General features: G+C 34.6%; 1 long non-coding RNA gene across 1 annotated transcript; it reads right to left on the bottom strand.

Moving 5' to 3' along the window:
- Positions 1 to 2,884: 2,884 nt before the first annotated feature.
- LOC106942260 (uncharacterized) lies at positions 2,885 to 5,686 on the bottom strand. Its single transcript, XR_001423588.1, has 2 exons — positions 4,940 to 5,686; positions 2,885 to 3,773 (listed from the first exon to the last, which is right to left on the bottom strand). It is a non-coding gene; the product is annotated as an uncharacterized LOC106942260 (long non-coding RNA).
- Between the last annotated feature and the right edge of the window lie 9 nt (positions 5,687 to 5,695).

Raw genomic sequence — 5,695 nt, 5'->3', positions numbered from 1 at the left:
ATATATATATATATATATATATATATATATATATATATATATATATATATATATATATATATATATATATATATATATATATATATATATGTGTATATAAAGAGAATATAGAAATTTGTGTTTTTTATATATATATATATATATATATATATATATATATATATATATATATATATATATATATATATATATATATCTGACAGCATATGTTGATCAGACAGAACACTGGAGAATGGAGTTTACAGTCTCTAAAACATTTGCCTAAAATAAGATTTGAAGATATATCACGATTTGCAAACCAGTTCTCTCTGACAAAAAAAATCTAAATTAGACAAAGGCTACAAATTCTTCACCGAACAATACCCATTTGACTATAAAGGTAGGTATTTTTGTTTTGCGTAACCGTTAGCTTAGCATTAGTGAATTTTGTTAGCTAGCTAACTACGTGACATAACTGTCCCTTAACCAGAACGTTTTACTGTTTTTGAACTATAACGTTTTAGGCTCTAATCTTGATCAGATTCTTAAATTATAGACTGGAGTTGCCACTCATTCCATAAAATACGGGTTTGTTTGTTATAAGCAGAGATGTCCGGTGCCGCCGCTGCTTTGTAATGCCTTCCTCTAGTCGGACCACTTTTTCAGTAACAAATAATCTAACGAGTTCGTATTTCAAATCCAGTAATCAGATTAAAGTTATTTATCCAAATCACTGCACATTAATATTTTCTTTTGTGTTTCTTTTTATTCCTTCTGTGCGTCTTTGGGAGAGACTCTGTGACAGCAGCGACAGAAACATGAACAGTGCATGGAGATGCGCATTTTGTTGCTGGAAAAACAGAAATGTCAAGCCCAACTGTTATTTGTGGCTTTTGTCTTGTTTTTTCTAAACTCATAAAAAATAATGATTCACCGGTCGAGTTTTTTGGGGGACTTGTGTTTGAACGTGAAGGTGCTCATTTGAGCTTGGAAATGAGCAGAGATACATAATCAGCCCCAATATTTAAAATACTATTCTAAACAACGTTGTTGGAAGCTGTCCTTTATTTTCCATTAATACAGAAAATGAACCTCTAAACGTTACATCACTGACAGGCGGCGGTGTATATGTTTCCTAACTGTGGCTAAAGCTGCTGCTAGCTGGTTTACTCATGATCGGAGGCTGGTTGGAGAATGGTAAATTGACAATGACTAATAACGGTTATCTAACACGTAAACACTGTTTTATAAAACACAGAAAGTGAACCTCTAAACGTTACAGCACTGACAGAGAGTATATTTTTTCCTAAATGTGGCTAAAGCTGCTGCTAGGTGGTCCTGCGAGATTTTGTGGGATTTGAGTTTTTAAAATAGGGCGGGGCCTATTGTTTGGTCTGGGAGAACATGTGGTGGACAAGGAAGTGTAAGGCTGGCTGGTCCAGGTGGGCTTTAAATTGTTGTGATAGTAATCACTTGTTTTTAACTTTTTATTATGATGTGCCTAGGGACATCCTTAAATGTGCCTTTGTTCCAGAACAGCTGAGTTACCTTCTGCAGCCATCAAGAAGTGCAGAAGGTTGTTAATCATCCACAGATTCAATCCAGGTGAGGCAGAAGGGAAACACTTAACATGTAAGGCAGGTGAAACACTGAACTAAACCTGCTAATGACTGATTCAGTCTGTTGATCCTTGGATTGGTAACTGGTTACTGAACTGGACTATTATTACTTGTGTGGGATCTTTATCTGCATATGGGCATTTTTGAATTAATTTAATCAACTTATTTGGAAATTTGTAGTTAATGCAAGATTTAACCAGCTATTTGATGGAAGTTTATTCTGTATAAATTATAAATATTTTTCCCAATAAATCAACCCTGATCTTCCCTGAGTTTTATCTTTAGGTTTTCTGATAAACAGCCCTTTATTTTAAATATTGATTCCCTCATTTTAACATGAGTGCAGCATCATCATAAATGCTACACTATACTGCAGCTTGATAGGTAATTGTATATGTAAACATTAAGATAAATATTAATTTAACAGTGAGTGTACATGGGGAACTATACGGTTTGTGTTTGTTCTCAGATTTGTAACCAGTACACTGTTTAATATTTCAATGTCTTTCAGAACTTTTCAAATGTTTATCATCTTTATAACCGGCACCTTCCTTACTTTTATTTTTGTGTTTTTCAGCCGCTGCTATACAGTTTGACTGAAAGCTGACTCTTGAGGACTGTAGCAAAACTGTCAAGAAGTGGCTTCATTGCGTGCCAGAATGAGAGGAAGTGACGCCAACCAGAGTCAAACTGCACAGTAAAAAAAAATTCCGTAAAAAAACAGGGAAATGTCCTGGTAATTTTTTGCCAGTACATTTTCTGTTTTTTTACGGAATTTCCGGCAGAATTTTTTCCGTAATTTAACAGATTTTTTCCCATAATTTAACAGTTTATATATGTTAAATTTTAAACATAGAAAACTGTTAAATTACGGAAAAAATTTTGCCAGAAATTTTGTAAAAAAACAGAAAATGTACTGGCAAAAAATTGCCAGGACATTTTCCAGTTTTTTTTACGGAATAAATGTGAACTAAAATACTGTTAAATTACAGGAAATTTTTGAGGGAAATTCTGTAAAAAAACCCTGAAAATATCCTGCAAAAAGTTACCAGGACATTTTCTGGGGTTTTTTTCTTCCAGAATTTCCATCAAAATATTTTCCATAATTTAGCAGTTTGTCAAATTTACCAATATTTTGTCAACCCAAAACTGAAATTCTGTCTTTTTACTCTGTCTTGATATATTCACAAACTTTTTTTAAAAACCTTGGACATTTCCAAATACTTTTGTCTTCCAAGCCATTGAAGTCTGTATTTTATAACATATGTTAATTATAGAGTCAAATATATTAAAGTTAATGTATTTAATATATTCTTAACATAACTTTGAAACAAAACTAATTTCTAAGTCCACAGGAAATGTAGTTGTAAAACACAAAACACTGAGTTTGAAAGTAGCTCATGCAAAGTGATATAAAAATGAAACCATTCTACAATTTGCAGACTTTATTTTGCAATTTAAGACCATAAATTGACGTCATCTAGTCTTTATAACTAACCTTTGCTATTATACATTAAGAGCTAAACATATTCTTGAGCTTGCTAATGTTTATCTTCTGTACATCACAACTAATTTATTGTATTTAACTATACAAACTTTCAACTTATAAATTAAATGTAAAGCAGTCTTGACTCTAGTCTTTGAAATCAAATAAACAATTTTGTTAATTAACATGGAACATATAAAAATTGCTTTGGATCATGAAAATCATAGTTGTAAACAGGACCAACATACTTCAAAATATTTTTTTTATGAAATACAGGTATGAATATTCAGTTAAAAATCAAATACATAAACACAGCCTAATGCCAACGACAGTGGAAGACACTGGATTCATGAGTGTGTGCTCTCATTACCTCTAGTCGCTGTGAACATAACAAAACAGTCCATTTTATGTTTATGTTCTGCAAAAAAAGGTTAATCCAACTCTTAGGTCCAGTTACCAAGAGCTTGAAATGTTCTGACCAGTTCTTGTGCTTCGCAAAGGTTCCTGGTGCACCAGGTTTGATGAGATCAATCACATTTAAACTTCAAAAGGCTCAAATTTTCCATGGATTCCCAGTCATTCAGTTCATTAAGGGAATTGAGCCATCTGGTTGGAATGCAAAGCTGCTTCTTCACCTTCGTCGGCGACGTGTCAGTCGACCTCGTTCAGGGTTTGAACCCAGAAAAACTCTAAAAAAAAAAGAGAATGGATATTCAAGTTTAACACAGAAACTTACTTTTTCTAAATTACATTACAGCAGCACATCACCTTGCTCATCAGTGTCTCACCAATTGCTAATAGCTCTTTCACAAACATTGAGTAATTTTGATGAATTCTGACATTAAAAAAAAATTACACTAGGCGTGTGTCAATTGCAGATTTCTGGCCAATCTTTAAAAATCTGACTTGTCAATTCTGATTTTGGCCGATACTGATTGTCTTGTCTGAATATTGCTAAACGCAGCAAAACGTCAGTGGGGTGACTATTGATAACTGCAAACATGGAGACATGACATGGTGGGCCAGTCTATCAGACAAATGTCTCTAACAGGAGAGGGAAGCGGTTGATTTTTAGATCTTTGCTGAGGTAGATAAGAACAGTGGGTGAAATCACCTTCACATGTACTGGTGGATCACCAATCTTCAAAATTAAGGATTTGGGGAAGATTTATTGGTGCATCCCTAACATACACAAGTACACAAATATTTTCTTGAGAAAATAAAAACATACACAGATTTTTACATATTTGTTAAAATAAAGTCACCATGTCATGATTTTATGTCATGTATAATTTGTGAAAATAAACTCCTCCACTCCCCCTGAGCTACTATTTCCATCTGAAGAAATTCATCACTCCCAACCAAAAACAACCAATCAGAAACAGGAGGAGAGTCTTAGCGCTGTCAATCAATTTACCATTACAGGAAAACCATTTATCCACTGTCATCGGTGTCCATGATAACTAATCTCAACATTCATGACAGGTTCCGTTAGCTGTAGCGTAGCCAAACGCAAGAGATCGGGGAGAAGTGGGATGAGCAGCACCACAAGAGTTTGTGATTGACACGCTAACACCTGCCTCCTGGTTCTGACTGTTTGAATCCAGTTAGCACTGGCTAACAGAAGAGCTACATGTTTTTTCCACACATTATCTCTCATGCAATATCAGGACACAGTGACAGCTTCAACAAATATGTAAAAAAACTGTATCATAAGTTACATAGTGCTGCGTTAGACATTATTAGAAAGATACAACAAAACATTATGTCTATGTTATTGTAGAAAACACCACACATTTCTTAATTTAAACTAAAGGTTTAACAGGTTGAGTAAAACAAAAACAAATGTACACACCTATTCTAAAGATGCCTAGTTGCTTGCCAGGAAAAGTTCAGGAGTGTCTGGATGCAGCTGTTGAAGAGAGAAAACAAAATAACTATACAAGGAGAAAAACATATAAACACCAAAACATGCAAGTCTTCCAATGATTAAATCAATAATTTGTTGTTTTTTTTTAACAATTAAATGAAATCATTTGTTCTGACAACAAATTTAGAACAGTACTAGTTATATAGTTTTTAAGCTAAGCTACAATAACCGATAATGAGTTTGCAAGCATGCATTTTTGTTTATTTTTGCAAAAGTCACTTATTTACTCTCAGTGATGTTTATTCCTATTTCAGAAACAGGAAAATCAACTACCTGTATGAACAATCCACTGACTTACAATTTATGAGGCAAGAAGCTTCTGACCCACTGTAACAGTTTATCAACCTAACCTAATCTCAACATGCCTGATTAGAGCACCGAACATGCAACAAATTTAACGCTAACTGAAACACGAGCCGTCCCCACCCCAGTCTTAAGGTCGTCCCCTCGAACGGTTTCCCTCCGCCCCCATTACGTTCGTTCGTCCGTCCTTCCTTCCCCTGGTCTAACGGCTGCTCCCGCCCCCACCACCACCACCACCTCTAACTACCCCCTACTCCAGGCGGCATTTCCCATATTCTAAAACCCCAAACTTGACATCGAAAGTATATTTACCGAAGTTAAATGGCCACCTGCTTTTATGTTAACAACCGGGACATCAAATCATGTTTAGCAAATAAG

This window comes from Poecilia latipinna, unplaced genomic scaffold (genome assembly GCF_001443285.1).
Source record: "Poecilia latipinna isolate Pla-1442-1.1 unplaced genomic scaffold, P_latipinna-1.0 Scaffold4148, whole genome shotgun sequence".
NCBI classification, from domain to species: Eukaryota; Metazoa; Chordata; class Actinopteri; order Cyprinodontiformes; family Poeciliidae; genus Poecilia; species Poecilia latipinna.
The sequence above is the reverse complement of the archived record's forward strand: the minus strand, read 5'-3'. Positions and strand labels throughout refer to the sequence as shown.